The sequence below is a fragment of the Micrasema longulum genome, unplaced genomic scaffold (genome assembly GCF_059751315.1).
Source record: "Micrasema longulum isolate JH-2025_06_02 unplaced genomic scaffold, ASM5975131v1 h1tg000197l, whole genome shotgun sequence".
Lineage (NCBI taxonomy): Eukaryota > Metazoa > Arthropoda > Insecta > Trichoptera > Brachycentridae > Micrasema > Micrasema longulum.
This window is the reverse complement of record NW_028277402.1, coordinates 1,505-24,524: the sequence shown is the minus strand read 5'-3', so window position 1 is coordinate 24,524 and position 23,020 is coordinate 1,505. Positions and strand designations below refer to the sequence as shown.

The 23,020-nt window shown below is 31.6% G+C and overlaps 1 protein-coding gene across 6 annotated transcripts in view; it reads right to left on the bottom strand.

Moving 5' to 3' along the window:
• Positions 1 to 21,910, bottom strand: part of LOC148283787 (uncharacterized) — a 31,810-nt gene extending 9,900 nt beyond the window's left edge. Inside the window, exons 1-2 of one of the 6 annotated variants that reach the window (XM_088243227.1) lie at positions 21,721 to 21,910; positions 854 to 1,005 (exon numbers count right to left, since the gene is read on the bottom strand). The gene's annotated coding sequence lies outside the window, so the exon portion shown is untranslated. The remainder of the gene's footprint in view (positions 1 to 853; positions 1,006 to 21,720) is intronic. The other 5 variants (XM_088243225.1, XM_088243229.1, XM_088243230.1 and 2 more) reach the window with 5 other exon arrangements.
• Positions 21,911 to 23,020: the final 1,110 nt, after the last annotated feature.

Genomic DNA, 23,020 nt, shown 5'->3' with positions numbered 1-23,020 from the left:
TATTTAAAATCAGTTTATTTAATTATTTATTGAATCTATTTGCTATCTTTGTTATTACAATATTATTATAATAACACGGAAAGCTATACGCAGTGCAACTAACGGACTTATGAGTTTCGAATTATTAAAAATAAATATTTATTATTTTGCAATAATAAATTGTTGATTGGCCGTGTTCTTAAAATGATCACAAACTAATAACGTTCATAGACACTAGAGTGGGCCGATGATGTATGAAGTTTAAAATTTTTTTAGACACCAAAATGAAAGGGGTCTAAAAAGTTGCATTTTGAATCAAATTGAACGTAAAAATTATTTAAAAAAATATTTCATACTTCTTTTGGCCCTCAACCGAGGTTTGAAGTTTATCAGTGTCAGAACATTTTGTAATTTATCTATATTGAAAAAAAAAATTTTTTTAGTAAAGATATAACTTAATCTCATTACAAATTCGAACACGTTTTACAACTACCGAAATGCAAAAAGTTTACACTCAGTGGAACTGATTCCATTGAGCGTCTGGCCAATATTGACGAAAACAATGGCTCATTAAAACAATGCTACCCATTTATCACAAAACAAAGTGCAACTCACGCCCTTAGATGCTTATTTAATAAGGTTTAATGCACATTATAAAATTTAATTGTACTGATTTTCTAACCTAAATATGAAATGACAGCCGGTTTAGCGCAAAAAATCGACTTTTTCGAAAATTTCAAGCTCTGGTTAAGTTAAGGGCCAAAAGTAGTATCGAATATTTTTTTTTTTAAATTTTGGATTTCAAAGTAATCCAAAAGGCAACTTTTTAGACCCCTTTCATTTCAAAATTTGGAAAAAAATATTATCGGCTCACCCTAATAGACACGTTACAAGCGCGAAGTGGAGGGCATTGCAATTCGTGGATAATTGTCTTCCTTCATTTCCTAACAGGCTTTTGTAGTATCAAACGACACTTTGCAGAAAAAAGGCTTTCGTGTTTAATGAAAAAATAATGCTTTGACTACGCTGCAACCATGAAAATAGAACAAATATATCATTTTATTCATGAGTACATTTATTGAGTTGGCGTTTATTTTGTAGAACTCCATATTATAATTTAAATATTAAAATCCAATATTGATTTGTGTCTACTTATTTAATTTTTTAAACAAAAAAAAACAAAACATCGGACGGTGGTTTTGGCTTGAGGGCATTTTCAAACGAATGTCAAACTATTCGTTTATAAACATGATTTGAAACATAAGCTGAAACCAGTATGAAGATGCCCATTAGAGGGTGAAGGCGCTAATTGGTCAAAATAAATAAGTGGAAGTGTACCAAGTATTTTTTAAATTGACAACTTATTTGTAAATATAAGTTATTACATCATTACAATGGAATTCCATCAATGGCAATAAATAATTTAAATGAAATAAGCTGAAACATTTAATTTGAACATATCCAGACAAGGAGAATTTTATTTATTCCGATTAACTGTGAAAAATATAATAAACAATATACCTAATTAGACTTAAATCATTGTTTGATTTAAATTTTGAAATCACAATACAATTAATTGAATAAGTTGATAATTAGTTATACTTTTAAGAACATTTTTTAAATACATATATAATATATTACACTGACAGAACGAGAACCGAGGTACACATAAATACGAACTAAGGAAATACGTATATAATTTTTCACACGAATGTTGCATGTGTATTGTGATGTAATATCTATTATAGAAGAAAAAATATATAGTCAAAATATTGTTTATCTTAAAGTATTCTGTGTGACTATCGGTGTTTTATATAAGAAAATCAAAAAAGATACATACTGAAAAAAACATACGATACGTCAACATTTGTCCATACAACTCTACGTGCACAAATAATAATGCACATGATAAAAGAGCACGATTTTTATTTTCTTTACATTTTTTTCTCCGGTGCAAAACAATTCACTGGTGAAAGTCATAAAGCGTTGCCAGACCTTCTATTCACAATTGGGTTCGATAGGAAGATATAAGGATTATCTATAATCTCTATTGGAATTAAACTACACCCGTCCGTATAAATTACATTATAACTGATTACACACATATCTTGAAAGGTGTTAGGCAGGGTTGCATACTTTCACCAATGCTTTTAAACTTATAGGTACTCCGAATTTGTATTTAGAGAGGCCTTACTAGATGTTGACATAGGAATTAAAATAAATGGTAAAGTAATCAATAATATAAGATACGCTGATGATACCGCCATTATGGCTGATACCGTTGATCATCTACAGCAACTTCTCGATAAGGTTAACAATGCAGGTAAGGAATTCGGACTCAAAGTGAACGCTCTAAAAACCAAAGCTATGGTGGCCAGCAAACGGAGAGGCATTAACATCCATCTCACTATATATGGTAATGGGATAGAACAGGTTACCCGTTTTAAATATTTAGGATGCTGGCTAAATGATGAGCGGGATTCAGATTCTGAAATAAAGACCAGAATTTAAATTGCAAGACATACTTTTTATAAAATACAAAAACTGTCATGTAACCGAGATCTGAGACTAAGCACAAGATGGAGAGCAATAAAAGCTTATGTATAGCCAGTGTAGCCAGTGTATAGAGTGGAGGGTTGGACTCCTTAAGTTTCAACAATGAACAAAATGAGACCTTCGAACTTTGGTTGTCCAGGAGAATGCTTCGAATCTTGTGGACTGATCGCGTCTTCAATGAAGCGGTTTTAAGCATTTTGAACGAAGAGAGGGAGATACTGACCACTGTCAAAAGAAGAAAAGTTTCATACTTTAGTCACATATTCCGCAATGAGGAGTATGCCCTTTTTCAACTTATTTAGGAAGGAAAGATAGAGGGAAGGCAGGGTATAAGAATCTTGGCTTTAAAATCTCTGGGGCTGGGCCTGGATCATAAAAAAACTAGAATGATGGTCACCAACCTCCGGTAGGAGCGGCAAAAGAAGGAAAAGATGCTATAATTTTAAAGTTTTTGACGAGGGTTCAATACGATAAATTTATCCCAAAGGCCCATCTCACACCACGGAAAGAATCCACACGGCACGATAAAATAAAATAGAGCGGATTAATATTTAGTTTATTTTATACATTTTGACGATACGTGTAAAATGGTCAAAACTAGAGGCGCAATCGTTGTTTATATCATAAATCTCAGCGGTATTTGTATTTCATATAAGTATTCTATACTGAAAATATAAATATTATGGTAAATTAATATTAAACATCTGTTTATATGATACATATAATATGTATGTATTGCCGTTGATTACAATATTGGATTGCTGATAGAGTAAAAGAACAGCTATTTTTAACGTAAGATATAACATACATATTTATGATAGCTGAGAACATAACATATTAAACTTAAAAAATAATTAAATTGAGAAAAGCGCATAAAATCATACCGGGTTACTCCGTGTGAATCCATTGATGATAAGATTTTTAATACCGAGTTAGCAAACAACATTTTCTTTTCGCATGTTTTATTTTAATTTTATTATTTCTATGATATTCTGTGGTTCGCGATATATTGGACGTGGTGAACGTGTTAAAGAAATAAATATACCGAAAATCTCCAAACGTGATATCTGTATTTACTTAAACTGTTACAGATGATTGAAATACGCTGCATTTAGTGTACCGATGCAGTGCCCCATGCATCACTCGATGATGATGATAGGTTCCGTTTATTCCATCGATTGCAGATGGACATACTAGTTTAATACGCTGATAGTGTTTTTCAATACACTTTACCTTACCCACTCTATTCTAATATGGATCTCTTCGTAGGATGAAGTTATGTTTTTTATGAATCATGAAATGACTCACAGATAATGTGTCCATGTTTATCGGTACACAAATATTCTTAAAATCCAAATGTCAGTCTTATGTCTTCTTTTATGTATTATGAAGTCACGTAAACGAACCAGTAAATTATAGAAAATACGGATTAGAAAGTAACGATTTTAGGAAAATAAAGTTTTTAGATACTGAAGAAAGTTGACATCAAACCCTTTCAGCCCGGATGTTCAAACAAACATACACAAATTTTAAGATTTTTTTAATCTCGTATCTACCGAAATTCGAAAGCGGAAATTTTATCATTTTATTTACTGGAACACTTGAGCACGTCTGTATTTTTTTGTATACGCCGGTCATCAGTATTTTAAAGAATAGTTAATTTTTAACTTTGACAACAGGCATCTGCCTTGTTTGTTTATTTTGGAGGGAATTTCTATCGTCCTTATAAATGAATAAAATAATAATTGTATAAACGTATATTGAAACGTAATAAAACATTTTAAATATATCATTTCGTTATCAGTTTGAGACCCCTAGTTTATAAAAAAATGAACGTTAAATTATTTTCAAGTATAAAAGATAAAAAAGAAAACACTTAATATATCAAATAATTATTTTAGTACACACAGAATAAGAAATATTTATTATATCAACAGGAATTAATTCAGATCTGAAAGGGTTAGCAGAATAAAAATATGTGGCGGTATTTAGAAATACAATATCAACTTACAAGTTATTTTTTTTAATGTATTTTCAAAAGGTGATTTACTAACAATCGTCATTGTCCCGCTGCCCGCTATCAGAGATGCCATTGCGCTCGATTGGATTTTTTTTTAAGTTGCAATTTTTTTGTTTGGTTTTAGGTTTAACAACAGACGTAAACCGGACGCTTTCGTCCCTGTAATTGGCCTTTTTTTATTAAGTTAAGTGGAAACTTCTTTTTTTTAAGAATAATGGAAGAATTATATAAATATAAATTAGAATAACCCCCCCAATGATAAATACCTTTTACGGAAATAAATACATATATGTGTTTAAAAGTGATTAGAATGCAAATAAATATAAATTCGTCAAAGTACGACCCATCGTTTTGCTGCAAAGAGCAGCTAACTTCGTGATTGATAAAATCATTGTAAAGAATTTGAGAAAAAAAAAAATCTGTGTAATTAATATTGACTGATAGTGTTTTATAAATTTTAAGTTCAGTACGATTACTTAATTTCATTTTACTTATATCAATTCGTATTTTTAAATAAATCCCGTGTTTAACGAAAAGCCAGAATTTAAATAATATGTACTTTTGTCAAGAAGAAATGGATAATAAGGAAACAGTTATTCTCCCAAAACAACCAACAGTTTCATGAAAATAAATTAAACTGTTTAAAAAAGAAACGAAAAACTACAGCACCCCATACAGAAGTAAATAAACGTTGTTTTATTTATTTTATTATAATGAATAACCGCAAAGTTAGTGCTTTAAATATATATTTAAAAAAATATATATAGAGAAGCCCATTAGGACAAAAACCATGATTATTAATCACAAAGTTAGCTACAGTTTAAAGCAATACAACGGGCCGTAGGTAATCAGGGCGTGAATTGCAAGCGCAAACCAAAACCGTCAGTTACACGTTTGTTGTTAAACCAAAAACTAAACCAAAAATTTTGAACGATTTCGTTCCATGCAATAGTGGAAGGGCATCTTTATAAGCGGAAGCGAATTAATACTCTGAAATAAACTACATATTTCGTTTCGTGCAGAACGTTCAATTGAAGACATGAGTTGATGAAGGCGTTATGTCACAAATTAAAAAAAAAAAACATTTTTACATTAAAGCATATTGCACTTTCACATAAACCTAACTAAAAAAAGTAGCAGATACCCGATTTTGAGAGCGAATAAATGTGTTATGTGTTCAAAACTTCAACCACAGATACTTCTGCTTTTTGTTTTTGTCATATAACACCCCCATCCACTTACGTCTTCAACTCATTTCGTAAAGCGCGATGCAGCGCGAACGCGAATTTTGAGTTTTGAGTTGAGTCTTCAGATGAACTTTGATCAGTGGTTCACAACCATTTTTTGATCAGAGAACACTTTGATTTTTTTGTTGTTAGCAGGGACCACTATTTCATGGATAGATAAAAAGCCAATCTCAAAATAAGATTAAATCAAAACTTTCAACAAATTCGATAATAGTTTTATTATAATAGACAATACAATATTTAAGATAAATAATTCGGTTTGCATCAATGTTATTTTTGAGCTAGCATCGTTTGTACAAGTTCTATAATCCTGGAGCTAATATTATTGCTCAAAGCTACACGCATATTATCACTCACTTTCAATCGATTCCTGGACTTATTTTTAATTATCGGCAAAGCAGAATACCTTTATTCGCATAAATAAGCTATAACACTAATTCGCATAGACAGCGCAAGGCGATTTAACGAATTTTGGTGTATAAAATGCCTTTTTTTGCTCCAAAATTACTCAAGAAAATCATATTCAAATGTGTCCTTAAAGTTCTTATTATTTTAGAATTCAATTAGCTCTTCCTGGATTTCTTTTGCAACTTTTTCAGCATTAGTACTAAAAGGGTTGCGAATCAGTTTTTGGTCAAGTTTAGCTTCTGTTTTGTTATATTCTAGGACGTGATGATTGAATTCATCAGTCGACATTTGCGTATTTGCCAGCGTTGCACCACCCACGTAACAAGGGATTCATCATTCAAAATTAATACGTTTTTAAAAATCTTTCGCGCACCATATTTTAGCTCTCTTTAGTCTTTAAACCGATTTTTTTATTTATTATATTATTATTAAAATATCTAATATATATTGTCGACTGTTTGTTTCTGTTAAAGAAAAAAATAATATGTATTTTGAGTAAATGTTTCTTCTTTTTAAAATAAAGTAATGTTGTATAGTTAAAAAAGGTCGTTATTGGTCGTATCGGAGTTATTTTGACTAGTAAACAAAAAAGCATTTACGTTAATTTTCTAAGCATGATCAGCGTTTGTGTAGGAATTGCGGTGTAAATGTCTAGGTGTCTAGGACCTGCTCTTGTGACATATACATATGTCTACCAAATATGGACGAAGGAATATATCTATTATACACAATACGAACACAATTGTACCAAATGCGGTCCCTATGACTAGTATACGTAGCATAATGAATAATGATTCTCTCATATATCTAATTAAAAGCACTGGAAGTACTAAATGCGTTAGGTAATATGCTTAGTATTTTTTTAGTGTAAACTAAGAGGCCCTAAGGAAAATAATTACATATATGTACTTTTAGTTTGCTTATCGTGCTAAGTATTTGTACAACAATGCAATGATATAAATATGTGAAGTTGTAAAGCTGTAAACTGTAGCTAACTTCGTGGTTAGTTAATAATATATGATATGATAATCATAGAATAGTTTTTGTCCGCATGGGCGACTCTTTTATCCAGTGGCATAACATTATTTTTAGCTAATTGAACATGCTTTTCATATTATGTAAAGATATCAAAAATCTTTTTTTTCCAGTCTTTTTATAAAAAAGACATCGTCAAAATAACAAATTCACGAATCTAAAATATGACTGCGGATCATGATTAACCTGTTATTCATTGTTCTATAAAAACTTGGAGCTACTCGCATTTTGATTTTTCAACAATATTTACAATCTAAAATACATTGTCCATTCTGATAGTATAATACGTAGCTCTGTTCGGACTGACCTCATAATGTATGTAGGTGTAAATAATCATTATTGTTTAGAAAAATACAAAATGTATTTAGATTGGTACGGTGTTATTACGGTTGGATAGGAGAGGTCAAACTTCCCACTCGTTAGGACCTATGGCCGGAGATTCTAAACCTTGGGGACATAGTTTAATATTACACAGTCGTATTTTGAAATTGAGTGATTTTTTGTAGATCTTTCTTTCTTTGAGTGTCTGAAATATTTGGACATTTCAGTTCTTTCATTGTGACGGCTTTTTTATTATCAATACGAAATGAATATGAGAAGCAGGTGCATCTGAGGATATAAAAATAACGCATTTAGTTTAATGCTTTTCTGACATAGTGATTTGTGGTTCAGTATGTTAAAGTTATTAGATGCAGTATGTACTATCTACACATCACCGGGAAGGGAGATTTAAAGTAAATACTCGCGGGAAAGAGAAAATAAACATGTGTGTGTATTTTAAATTTTATTTAATCGCGGTAGGCAAAATTTTTAAATAACGAAATTTAATTTCCGACAAAAATATAATTAAGCGTGATCGAAGCTATGGGGAAGACTCTCAGACTTTAAAATAAAATAGACGTGTGAAGAGAGTTTTGATGCTGATGGCGATTCATATCATAAATTTCAACTTTCATTTAATAATACCTTTGGCCTATAAATTACTACGTCACTGATGTTAATTTGTATTTTGCTATTTATTATGACGATTTAAGACGATCAATCTTGCTTTTCAGGTGCGAGTAACTCAACACATAATAAATAAATGTTTTACATTGCCTTCTCCGGGAAGCAAAACTAATTATATATAAAAAATAAAAAATGTAAATAGGAAAATAACAAAAAAAAGGTATTTGAAAGTGATATATTATGTAAAGGACAAGGTTGTCAATTTTTTTAAAGTTCGAGATTAGCAATTAGCAAAATTTGACAAATCTGCTTACCTTCCATACTTTTAATTTTATTTGCTTTTTAAATATTTTGATATTCTTAAGTTTTCTTCATTATGTATTTTTATGTTTTTCTCATTATGTTTTTTTTTTCATTATGTATTTTTTTTAAATTTAATTTAGCACTTATTCTTATTTGGCATATTATTTATAACTCCTATTTCTTACTACAGTGTAAAGTGAGTTTATAGAAACTGTATCTCAATTATCCTTTCAATTATGTTTTATATATATATTCTTTTTCTATTGATTTCAATGATGCTATTATTTTGTTTTTTTCAATACTACTATATTTTACTATTATACTTCTATTTTGTTAATTTCAATGATACTGATATTTTGTATATTTGATTATGTATAAATCTAAATTAAAAATAAATAAATAAATGTCATTATATTTTAATCTGATTAATTTTTCTATGCATTTTTTATTGTTATTTATTATAGGTTGACACGGGCATAGCCTAAAAAGTCTTAATAAGTTCACTTATATTTAAATGAGTGTAATTTTGAATGAATAAATAAATAAATATATTTTGTAATAAAAAATGTACGAAATGTATACATTAAAAAAAAGAATGAAAGTGTTGATTTATTTAAAAAAAATTGTTTGGGAACCTTCTGGCAGCAGATTTACACCAATGCTCAACGTTACAATGAAGGCCTACAAATTGCAAACAATTAATGTTGTACAAAGGAATACATTAAATTCCACAAGCGACTTTGTGAGTTTACTTTGCTCACATTTAAATATTTCTGAAGCTAGTCTATGCAACATAACTTTAATTATTTTTAACTTCGACAAGACGCATCAAATCTAAATGCATTTAGCAGGTAAAACTCAACCTTAAATTATCTCATCCACCTCGAGAAAAAGTAACAAGCGTATTTATTGGCTTGTCAAGAATGAGGTTACGCGTTTGATGTTTAAGTGAGGTCAATATAAAATATATATTCAATGTTGGTTTGTATTGCATTGTATCTTTATTGAGACAAAAAAAAACAAAAGGAATATTTCGCAAAAATACATTTCGACGTTAAATAGGCTAAATTAAAGATTAAAAGAAATTAAAAATTAACCTTTGTATATTTTTTTAACAATGTAGGTGAGACGGGTGTAACGGGATTTAAATAAATTAAAAAAAAACAGCTTAACTCTTTTTATTTTGAGGCAATACATATATCAAGATATTTATTTGTTTAGTTTCAGGTTCACAAATAGTAAAAGATGTCATTAATACAAGGACATAAATAGTAATTAATTTTTTATTTTTTTTTACATGTTTCACAAATTATTTGTAATTTAAAAACACTAATAAAATACACAAATAAATATCAAATGAGTATACATTTTGAAATATGCAAAAAATATATAAGCGGATGATTATAAAATATTAAATTAAATTAAATACACAAAAGTTGAAAATTGAAAAAAATAAAAAACATGTAATAAATATATTTGTAATATAAAACTTGATCAAATGAAAACAAAAAATCAATGATGAAACAAGTATAAAAATATGACATAAATGGTATTCTAAAATTTTATTAAATAAAATTTAAATATTAATAATCTCAATTGTGATGCCTGGATTTCAACATTCTCAAATAATTTCTTCATCTCGATTGAGATATTTATCAATGTTATTTCCATTCTTTTCAAACGCTTTTTTTTAGTTATGCAAAGTTATGGACGACGCCGACGGATTAAGATGCTCTATGAAAGATCATTTTATTAAAAACATGTTTTTCGTCCAAATGATTTCAAAGTTATATTTCCTTGGTAGCATTTTTATTAATAAATGTTTTAATTTGGATGGCCTCTGTTTTATCGGTTTCGTCGGTTCTTGAAATGAAATTTGGTCTAAGAATAAAACCATTCTATTTGCAGATCGTTCGTTCTATAGAAAACTGAACAATTATTCATCGTTTTCAGTGCCTTAACAATAGCGCGAACACATGTCAAGTGTAAACTATAACTTGAACCAAATAACCTAATTTTAAGCACACGTGAAATAAGTTACGGCTAAAACATTACTTATATATATATTTTTAATGTTTGCTAAGCATTGCATCCGTCGGCGTTGCGTCATGTCGGCCTCGTGGTCAGCGCGTTTGCCTGCCGCGCAAGAGGTCTCGGGTTCGATTCCCAACGTGGTTGACATAAAATATTTATTTAAAAGGGTGTTTTTACACTAGAATATTTCATAGTCTCTGGACTGGCACCCGAAGCGTAAGACTGATAACCTTACCTTCATGTAACAAAAATGACCAAGATCCACTGCGTACAATTCACTGTGTACCAATGCAGAGCCCTACGCATCATTGGTTGCGGAAAGGGAATGATGATGAAGCATTGCATCCACCATTTAGCCGATTTCATACCGGTCATACAAATCTACAGTATCCACACTACACGATAAACTAAGGGTAGATTGATATATCTATCATATTATCTGTACCTTAGAGGATAAAACATGGGAGTCAATTTTTGCCGTTTTGACGTAAAAAATGCAGAAATTATCGCAATAAGCTATTTTTTACGGGAATAAATCACTGAACTCCACTTTCGTCGTAAAAAAAAAAGTTCAAATAAAAATCTGAAGTCCATTTTGTGTTAGTGCAGAAAACATCCCGGATATGCAATTTGAATATGTATATTATTATTTAAAAAAAATATTATTTTTACATTGAAAGTTTTTTATAAGTAGAAATTATCTACATAATTCGGTTCAAAAGTAATGGTGTTTTGGAAATCGTACAATCACAAAATCTTATTTCCTTAACATTTCTTTCAATGTGACTCCCGTGGTTTATCCTATTAGGTATAGTTATATTTATTTATCTAATAGAAAATCTAGTACATTTGATTCAAATGATCTATACATGGTGCCTATTCGTAAGAGACTACGGGTTTTTAAGATGTGATCCTATAGAAGAAATCTGGGAATTATCTGGAGGGACCGCATCACGAATGAGGCGCTTTTTAGTAGAATTGAAGGACTAGATGCCTACTTAAGACCATCTCTGAAAGACGTGTTAGATGGATTGGACACATAGTGCGTCACGAGCGTCTCCTACATGATGTAATAGAGGGGGTGTCTGTGGGGACAAACTACAGGGGCGCCCTTGCCGAGGTTACCTGAAAGATTTATGCGATGATATAAAATGCAGGTAAAATCATAAGTTCATGCTTTTACCAGATGAGACCGATTACGCAAAATACATACGCAAAATTTTTCCAGTCAATTAATAAATGCGTTTGTAGTGTCTATAGTCGATTATTGTAATGGTTTTTCTACACAGGTGTACCAATGAATAAAATGACTAACCTACAGTCAGTATTGAATGCCGCAGTGATTTATTTTTGGAATCTCCAAGGTCAGTCATATCACTCCACTACTTCGGGAATTACACTAGCTACGTTTTCCACAGAAGGTGGAATACAAACTCTGTTGGCTTATGTATAAGTCACTGCACTACTCTGTCCGGAATATCTAAGGGAACTTTGCATTCCAGATGAACTAGCTGACAGACGTCTTACGCTTAGATCAGCTACATCTACGCCGAGAGGCAAAGTTATTATACCTCTACTCAAACAGCGAACTAAATTCGGCGAACGCGCATTGGCGGTCGCAGGCCCTGCGGCACGAAATGAAATGATATTTTTGCGATTCAACTGAATAGTGCACCATTTTTTTTAAATCATAAAAGTAATTGCTAAGCATCGGATGTCACTTTAACGAAAAAATCCTGAAACAATGTAATTCTGATTTACTGGAAACTGATTAGTTGCTGTTTATTTCAAAATAAGTAATTAACTCAATTTGTATTGCAAAATTGGTTTGATTTTTGTCCGCTCGTTAAATCGCCTTGTAGAGAAACTGGCAGGAATAAAGTGTTTAATTACGTCAATAAGGTTCAAATTTCTTTTGGTAAGATAGATTATTGAAAATTTATTTCATAATCACTTTTTTTTCTCCTGATTGATAATGAAGGCAACGTTATTAAAAGATTTTAAACTCCTTTCTTCACTCTTAGGCAAGTTTGTAATAAAGAAGTTCAGTGTTATGGGAAATTGGATACAAAATGTTTTCTTACACGCGGTAAAAATTAGAGTATTGAATTTAGATGGAGACTACGAGTATCATAAACAGAGAACACTCCGTTTTGATCTTCTATTAATTAGTTTTATATAGATTCCCTATTATTAAATATGTATACTAATTTTTGTTCAATAATAAAAATTAATTGTACGGCCAAGTTTCTCGAATATGTATAAAAAAAATAACGACTTTGAATTGCGCCCCAAAATCTTTCGAATAAACCAATGATAGTTTTGTGAAAGATTTTCGGGATGCGGAAGCAGAACTCACAGTCTAGAATTTGAGACGTCACTGGCGGAGTAATTTCAAAATTACAAAATTTAAAAAAAATCATAGCGCTCATTAAACGATACATAAAAAAAAATATTAAAAAAATTGTCCTAGTTTGGTAATCTCTTATTACTTAATAAATAAAAAAGAAAGGACGAAGAAATAAAGCCGTGATTCGCTTTGACATCATTTACGTTTGCACGATTGTATTATTCCTTGATTTTTATTATAATAATCATCATCACCATCAACCCCTAATCCAAACCTGATGGTGCATAGGGCACTGTGTGTCATGAAGGTAAAGTTATTGGTCTTCCGCTTCCGGTGCCAATCCAGGGCCAGTGAAATACTGCAGAGTAAGATCACTTTAAAAATAAATATTTCATGTTCCCTCCCAGGAATCAAACCCAAGTACTGTAAGCATGGCTTCACCTTCGACTTAAAAACGCTTGTCCAGGTTTTTAGTTCTTTACAGAAACAGAAAAATAAAATAATAGCATGTCAATTGTAAGAAAGACATATTTTCTATTCGACTGCAAATACTAATTTAAAATTAAAATATTCAAAACATTTAATTAAAGCCTATTGTTTTAATGCAAATTGCATGTTTTGCAAAACAAAAAATATATTTATAGAAGGCAGGCATAACTTAATACCAGGTTTATAAGTTAGGCCAATGGTGTATAGATTTATAAACTTTGAATGACCATTATAATTTGCTAATAAAGTTTTCGTTTGGTTTATTTTTACAATTTTAAAATTTCTCGTGATTTTATTTTTGATCCTCGGCATAGAACATGCTAATTACATCGCTTTTATCATTCGTGATATCACCATTAAGAAAACGTTGTGTTAAGTATTTGTCTTGCTCGTTATCACAGAATAAGATGTACGAATAAATAAATAAAAAATGGTCGTCGTACTAATAACGTGAACATGATCCATAAATATGTACCAACGTGTTCTAGGTGTACTGAACAAAGTAAGCAAATACAAAATATTATGTCATGAGATTAAACAGTAATTAATTTGGCAATGATTCCAAACTATACAAGTGTATTCTCTGTACTTTTATCCGAGTCAGTTGAGCTGGATTTATTATTACTTAGACGTGTTCCTATGTGCCTTATTTCGCATAAATATTTAGAATACTATTAATAATAGTATATTTTTAAATATTAAAACAATCTAACAGCGTTAATATGAAATTGAATCTGGTTATGGAGCTACTATCATGTTTTTAGATCAACAACCACCGCTGTGAAAAAAAGCATCAAAGCTGACCAATTTTAAATTAAGGTTAAAAAGTTATACGAAAGAAAATAATAAACGACGTTTTTTATCAACCAAATACCTAATATATAATATATTAACCGTCTGATTGAACTAATTTCTTTTTTGTTTTTTCTCTTTCACACAAACACCGGCCACAGAGCAGCGTCTTTGTCTTCCTTTTTATTTTCTATTCTTGTGCTCTTTTATTATGGTATTGTCACCACTTTCACGCGTGTAAATATTCTTCGCATAGCAAGGATAAATATTTTTTGTATTTAAAACTTGCATATTTTTTCAAATTTTACATTTCAAGTCCGGTGTGAAAATGACAATATTAAGATTAAAACAGTACAACATTGTTTCAATAAATAAGAATTCATTATTATGGATAACTTATAAGCGCCATTTTCGTAATGTGATATACCACAAGGGCGCTTATTATATGTAGACTCGTGTTACACCACAGCCACAAAAGAGTTAAGGAAGTGACGTTTACAGAAATGTCGTCAAGGAGTTTTAACGTCTCTAAAATCAGTTGCATTCTCAGAGCAATAATACGCCACCCGCTTATAGAGTCGCCCATATGGACAAAACCATTGTATGGTTATAAATCTAGAAGTTAGCTACAGTTTACAGAAATACAACGGGTCATAGGTACTCAGATCGAGATTTGCAAATGCAAATCGAATCCATCCGTTACAAGTTTGTTGTTAAACAAAATAACCGAACCAAATTTTTGGGAACGGTATTATTCTATGCAATAGAGCGAAAGGGCATCTCTATAAATGGGAGCGAATTATTATTACGCTGAGGTTACAGCTATAAAAGTTGCATCTCCGTCTCGGTTTATTGAGAACTAAGAAATTTGCTCAAGGCCTGTTTTATATCTGCCCTGTTTTATATTTTATCCTGCCCTTTAATATATCTGTTAATTCATTATCACAATGAGAATCTTTAGCCTTACAGGAAATCGGACACAAAAAAATGTTTTCTTCCGCGCGGTAAAAATTAGAGCATTAAATTGTATTGCAAAGTTTCTTGAAAATGTCCAAAAACAAATATTTTTATAAAAACAAACTAGCTTGAACGACGTCACTAGTTTATGTGAATCAACCATTGATAAGAGAGTTGTGGAGGATTTGAAAGAACTTGAAATGTCACACGCGCAGTAATTTCATGAATACAAAAGTTTAAAAAATCAACGCAGATAATACATTACATTAAAAAAAAAAAATCGTTTTAGTAATAGTTTATTGAGAAATAAAAAAGATAAAAAAGCACTGAACTTCCTCATTGTGTTCATTTCATCGAAATACATATTTGTGTTAGAAAATAAACAATTTAAATCACTATACAAAATGAATGTTATTTTTATGTGGGAAAGAATTTGAAGAAGAGAAGGTATATTTATGTAAAAACAATGTTCAAATATTTGTGTCAAATACTCTGAAATAGTTTGAAACTGACATCGTATGAGATGACATAAGACAGCGTTCACAGTTGAGTTATTAAAGACACGCGTAAAAGTGTATATATCATACAAATTTCATTTTCCTTAGTCCTTTCTAGTAAAATATTGGCGAGTAATGTCGGGAATATGGCGAGGCGGTCAAGTGTCGGCGAATAACTGTCTATCGATTAATTCATTACTTTCCGTACGCAAGTTTTATATGGTCAATCAAGGTTGAGTTGTAATGGAGGTCAAATTCCCAACAATTTTTTGTGTTTTATTTGAGCCTAAATATTCAGGGTGCAGTCATTGATGAGATAATTTTAAACTCACCTTATGAAGGCGTTGGAAATGAAATCACTATTTTTAAGACCTTCTACCAAAATATGATAATATCGGCCGAAAACAAATTACATATGAATTTTGTTTATTTTACATTATTTGAGACACAGGTCCCAACTCCATAGGACTAAAAGTCATGTGCTAGTGTTAATTAGTTGACACAGACACAGACACATAAGTATATCACCACAAATATAAGATCAGAAACACAAAAAATAATTTTAAAAAAAAACACATACATGGCACATCAATTTGAAAAACAGTAAACTCAAACATTCGAAAAATCATCAAGGGGTTTCCTACTCAAATCCCTCCCACCATGGAAAATCTAGTCCTTAACTCCTTTCGTAAAAATAGTTTTTGTCCATGAGAGCTTAATACGCTTTTCCAAAATATTGAATGCTCTCGGTGAGATAAATAAGAAATGTGAAAGCAAAAGTCGTACGGGTTTTGGGTATGACATAATTTGTGCTCTGGGAAAACCTCGTACGGACATTTTGCCGAGACCTCTCCTTATTGTTCGACCCGAAATGTGTAAGTGCCTCTTTTAGGTACAGTTGTCTCGTGTCCAGCACCTTCATGTATTGGAACAACTGTTCTGACGGGTATGTTGGAGGGCGCCGGAACATTATTCTCAATAATAATTTCTGTGAAATTATGGGAGGCTTTAAAATGGATGCCGCACAACCCCCCAGCCAGCTATTCCATAGGTTGCGGTGGATTGAAACAGAGCAAAGTACACACTTCTGAGAGTGCCAATATCCAGAATGTCTCGAAGAGAGCAGATTAGATGGCTCAGCTTTCTCGACCTAGAGTTTAGTGACTGGACCTGAGCCTCCCATCGCAAATTCCTATCAATGATAACGCCAAGGTATTTTATGGAATCTACTCGATGCAGAAGTTAGTACGTTTTATCACAGTAAATTCTTAGATTAAGCGTATTGCTTGGTAGTAAACTATTATTTATTCAGTCAGATATTTCGTTTTATCAATATTAATCAATTAATTAACTTGTAAGGTTTAATAATAATAACGCCCGATTTTTGGCTTGAAATCGTCTTTTAACTTATTTAAATTGGCTTCGGTTTCGGTTTCGTACGAAACTACAGAAGCCGAAATTCAGTTTCGGCTGAAAGTCTTTTTTCAGTCGGTTACTACATATTAGTGGCGATATTTTTAAGTTTTGATGTCGCGCATAAGCATTTCGTCTTAGCTGATGGTATGACCTCTTGTGGCTCAAACGGCCAAAAAAACTATGAACCCAAAAAACTTTAACTGTAATACATAGTTCTAAAAGGTCGTGAATATTGACAAAGTTATAATTATCAACTTGTCTTTAAATATTATATCTCAAAAAACCAAATTGTTTAAAACTTTCCGACTATTTTTACTGTTAACATATTACAGCAGAGATGAATAACGTTTTAGAGAAGGGAATATAGAAGTCTGGGCATCTACTGGGCTTATGATCTGTCATTGGCTGGTTTTAGTGGTCACTTTACACACTGTGTAACATTTACCATTCTGCCCATATATTTGAAGATCTCTATTCCTTCAATTTTTACATCCGTTGATGTTTGTGAAGTTTAAGAGCTGAAACCTTTGCTGTGAAGAGATACATCTGACTGAATTATTTCACATACTAGACAAACATAGGCAAAATGGTGAATGTTACTCTTCTATACTACCTTCTCTAAAATGTTCTTTATTTCTGCTTTAATATGTTAATGTTAACAGCTCCCCAGGGAGTTAAATCTAGTCCTTGTCTACAAAAATTTGGACAAACTCAAAATATTCTTGATATTTCTACTGTTTTACAAATAGATTGATTTCTTTATTGTGTTAAATGAAATATAGCTTTCAGTGTAAAATAATACATAAAGATATATTAAATGAAATAAATAAAAATGACTGATTTTTATTTTCCATTGGTCGATACAAATTCGTTTCTGATTTTGACTAGCTGTGTTTAGTCGGAACTATTGTTTTGTTCACCTTATTATCATTTCGTATGTATTAAAATCTACATAGAATAAGTTAAATGCTTATAACCGGAATTGCGATTTTCGGATACCATTTTGATATTCATTTATAAGCCTTTTTATGGAGACGTACGAATATATTACATTATTTCATAAATGTAAAATTATTTCACAATTAAAACACAAATTATGAATGAATCATATAAAAAAAAACATATTCATTGAATTAATATGATTTCAAGAGGTAGATATTATATTCCTGTTTTTTTAAAATTATTATTTGATTATAATTGTACAAATGAAAACATGTGAATATAATAATATTAAAGCGTTTTCAGTACCTGAATAAAAATTTATTCCTTTTGTCATGATATTATATTTTTATTCGTCAATAATAAGTATTAAATTTAAATCTGCAAAGAACTTGCAATTGCTTTTAAAGCCTTGCGTTTACGTCTATTTTAAATAAAGTTTATATTTTTGATCAAAAAATCGGCAAACAATCAAAAACTCTTTCCCTCTGGAGAAAAATACTTATAAAGATAAAATATATTACTTTCTCAACTATTGCATACCTTTCAATTATTACGATATCTAATTGATTAATCAAACTTAAACACATTTCCTTTGTAATGATTAGAAAATTTAGTAGGCGTATTAAAAATGCGGTAGTTATGTTTTTAAATACGTATATGATACATGGATCATTAAAATAACACAAGAGGTTTATAGAACTCTGGAAAATGTAATGCAATTATTGTGTCATAGAAACTTCATGACCCCATTGTATCAAAAACCTTGTGAATAATCATCAGACTTTATTTATATTTATGGTTATTTGAAAAACATCTTGAAGCGTGCGGTTAGAGTACAAATCATAAAATTTATTAAGAATTATGTACATACGTTATTAATGTAAGGGTATAAGTCTATTTTTATTTAAGACCATGTGATTTAATGTAATCTTTGATCTTTGCAAAAATTTTCTTGTATACCCACCCACGAACAGGCCATGCCTTTGTGGGATATTTTGTTTACTATCAATATGTATTTCATTGCTATGTAATTATCCTTTATTTTTTTATAACTCTGTTTTACCTCTTATGTATATTGTAAAAAAAATGTAATACATAAAAGGCTTACTTATTTTTACACCCAGAGAGCATTCACATACGCAAAATCAAATTCATTATTTGAATAACAAATTCGAAGTCGAGCGTACCTACTATTAAATCCTTTCGAACTATAAAAAAAAACAAAAATAAAGAACGGTATAGTAAAATTATTGATAAAGCTACAGAAAAGAGGGTGAGGTGAGGGTGATACGGTTAAATTTTATAATATAAGAAATCCAACACTGATTTTAATCTACTGAACACTTTATTTTATTTTTACAAATAAAAAATCAAAAATTTTGTTAAGTATAAAAATAAAAAAAGTTATTTTTAATACTATTTGTATTTGTAAATATAAAATAAAATGTTCAGTAGACTCAAATCAGTGTTTGATTTCTTATATTATTAGTTTAAATATAGAGTTCTACAAAATAAAGACCAAATCAATCAATAGTTAAATCTTACGCAGTGATTGCAAATGTGGTGATCGATTAAAAAAGGTGATCCATTAAACTGTAATAACCATCGTGACATCACGCTGCTTAGTGTACCGGGAAAAGTACTTGCATATATAATGCTGCAAATAGTTCGAGGACCCATTATACGACTACTGAGGGAGAACCGGGCAGGTTTCCCACCTGGTAGGTCATGCGCGGATCATATCCACAACATACGCTGTATTCTACAGGAGAACAAATAACTAAATAGTTCTTTGGCAATGCGTTTCGTAGATTACGAAAAAGCGTTTGATTGCGTTCTGGAAAATACTAGAATCATATGGGGTGCCTATAAAACTAGACGGGCCTATCAAAGCCCTTCACTCAAATAGCGAATGTCGAAACAGAATCAACGATGTTGTCACAGATCGGTTTGTGGACACCACCGGAGTTCGTCAAGGTTGCGTCATTGCACCGTTCCTTTTTATAATTCTCATGGACTTTATCTTAAGGAAGTCGATCCAGGAATATCCATCTCCTCCTTTCAAAAACCCTGCGACCCAGAGTATGCCGATGATTCGGTTATAATTGAAGATTCAGTCGTGGGTTTACAGACCACTGTAGACAGCCTAAATAGGTACTCCGCATGCATGGGTTCAAAAATTAATATTGCAAAAACCCATGTACTGTGTGACGCTTCATGCCTTGATGCCTGAAATCCCCTGACTCTGTCAAACCAAGTCATCGAAAGGGTCGAGAGTTTCAAATACCTGAGTTGGTATTCCAAACGCTCTCTCTCCTCGTGGTTCAGACTAGCACCCCTAGCAGTATATGTTACGGAGTATAGCATCTTTTAAAAAGAACTGGGAGTGCGGCTAGGAATAGCAGACGCCACATTCAACAGTATGAAGGCTGTCTGGAGATCGGATATTTACTCAGTAGAAACCAAATACCACCTAAATAACGCCTGCATTACACATTTCTCCTCTCTGGGCCCTCAATCGTCACCTCACTAGGGCCCAAAACAGTAAAATTCTGAGTTTTGAAAACAGGTGTCTCAGAAGAATATTGGGTGTGCGGTTGTTTGACTTTATAAGGAATGCAGCAATAAGAGAACGGACGCTGCAAACTCCGATGACAACTGTCATCAAGCGGAGGCAATACGGTTGGCTTGGCCATGTGCTGCGGATGCCTCCCGAGCCACGCTTGCCTACTTTACAAGGCACTAGGTTCTCGACGTCCTGGACGTCCGCTGCTGACTGTTCGTCGGCAGTTCGTGTCAGAACTACCTCAAAATACTATGTTTCATCGCATCAACAACAACGAGCAAACAATCCTTCCTCTTCTTCTAAGAATATTGCTTAAGAAACTGCAATAGAAATATTGGTTACAGCGTTATCCCGATTGGTATTTAAATATCACAAAGAATAAATAATATGTCATATTGACACCGTCACTCAGTTACGTCTTGACTACTTTACCATTAGACATACTTAACTAGTACCCAAGGACCCTTAAAAATATATTAGTTTGTGAGATATCAAAGGAACCTTTTAGGTTTTTAATTGGAATGATATTGCCTATTGCATAAAATGTGTGGGTTGTCACTGTTGATTCATCTAAATCCAATGATTATCCATAAAGCAGTGCTTATATTTAGTGTTTTGGTGTTTTGAAAATTTATCGTTATAAGAAAATAAAATAAATAAGCATTTATACGAAGATAAATTTAAACTGGCCGAAGGTTAGTAGAAAAGTAAACAAATATTTCGCAACGCATTGTTTAAGCAGAGAGAAGCATAATATTAGCGCTCGTGAATCAGTATGACTGGATAATAAATAAAATTGCTTTTATTAAAGTATTATTTCGAGAGCTAATCTGATGGAATGAAAACACACTTTAATGAAGTAACGAGTTAAATTGAAACGGTAATAAACAAAATCCCAAAAGTTGTTTCCATGTGAAATTGTTACATTTTGTTATCCACGTATTATTTAAGTGTTTTAATCAAAGTTTGGAAAAAATCAGATTTGGTATTCAGTGAAAAATGAATTATATTGCACAGATTTATAAACATTAACACAAAAATACGTTTAAAAATCAATTCCTTTGTGTTAAGATACTAAAATAAGCCAGCATGTCAGTTTTCAATAAAAGTAAAACAATGATAAATATTCGCGAAAGGTTTGTAGTAAATCGGAATTCAATTAAAATGATTTTAAAACATACATAAATCCAGCAGCGGAAACCACAACAATAATTACATTTGAGTGTATACTACGCAGCGATAAAACATACGTGGTGATGTCACCATTCGTTGTCCTTGTCGAGAGTCGAGAGCTGGATGCGTGAAGGGGCGTGGCCGAGCGTAGAGGAACACCAGGTCGGCAGGTGTTGGGACCGCGCACCGGACCTTACTGAAAGACGAGAGACGAAGACTCCGCGCCTTCGTGCCTCTCTGGACGCGACCTCGCCGCTCTCGTGGGCCAGCAGGCGTACAGAACCGTTGTACCGCTCAACACTCAACACGCAGACTCGTAAAATTAAGCCAAAATATCAAGTTAAAACGCAACGGCATTGATGGATTCTGCACATTTTAGTTTGTGGAAATAAGTCCATTTAAGAGAATGACAAAATATATGGACATATTAAACATTATACGAGTATGTTATGTGAAAGATGTGAAAATGAAGAGAAGATATATATTTCACAATTGGGCGTGACAAAGAAAATAAATACAAACTCAACGTAGCACAAAACTCCGAAGGAGTGAAATAATCAGATTTGTAAAGACGGAAAAACCGTAAAATAACCAAATACTCGTAGACACACAAAAAATAATCATTCTGACGTGTTTTACACAAAAGTTGAATCATCAATTTTCATATTCAATTAATATCAGCGTATTTTTGTATGCTTATAAAATTCAGGATAGTTCTGAATTGACTTTAGATCACACTTTTAAACAATATTTTTATCAAGCCCCAAAACACCCAGTCAATTGTCAATACAAGGCAAACGCGTCATATAATATGGATAGTGACAGTCTAGTTTTTGTAAAATATTTGAACTTTATGAAATCGTAACCATTAGATAAGAAGTTACAACGTTTAGCACACATGAAATAAATCGCTGGTTTTACTACATTGAAATACCTCTATAGATCAGCACGGCGGTTCCTAAAAGGTGTTCCGCGGAACCCCGGGATTTCGAGAGATAGGGCGTATCATAAGTTAAAAAAAATATTTACATTCATACGTGCAGTAAATATTTTAAATTGAAAATATGATCTTTCTTTTCAAGGCAAACATTAAAGTGTCATAGGTCTTAAAAATATAATTTTGGTCAATTTCTTTTTGATTTTCAAGAAAGAGTTCTGCCACATAAAGATAAATCAATTGTGGGTTCCATAAAACACAATTAGGAACAGCTGCTGAATTTTTTTTTTAATAAACGGTCTCCTTATTACCCGCTTGAAATTGTAATAAATGAGAAATAAACCAATTTCTGTAATAGTGTCACACATTTA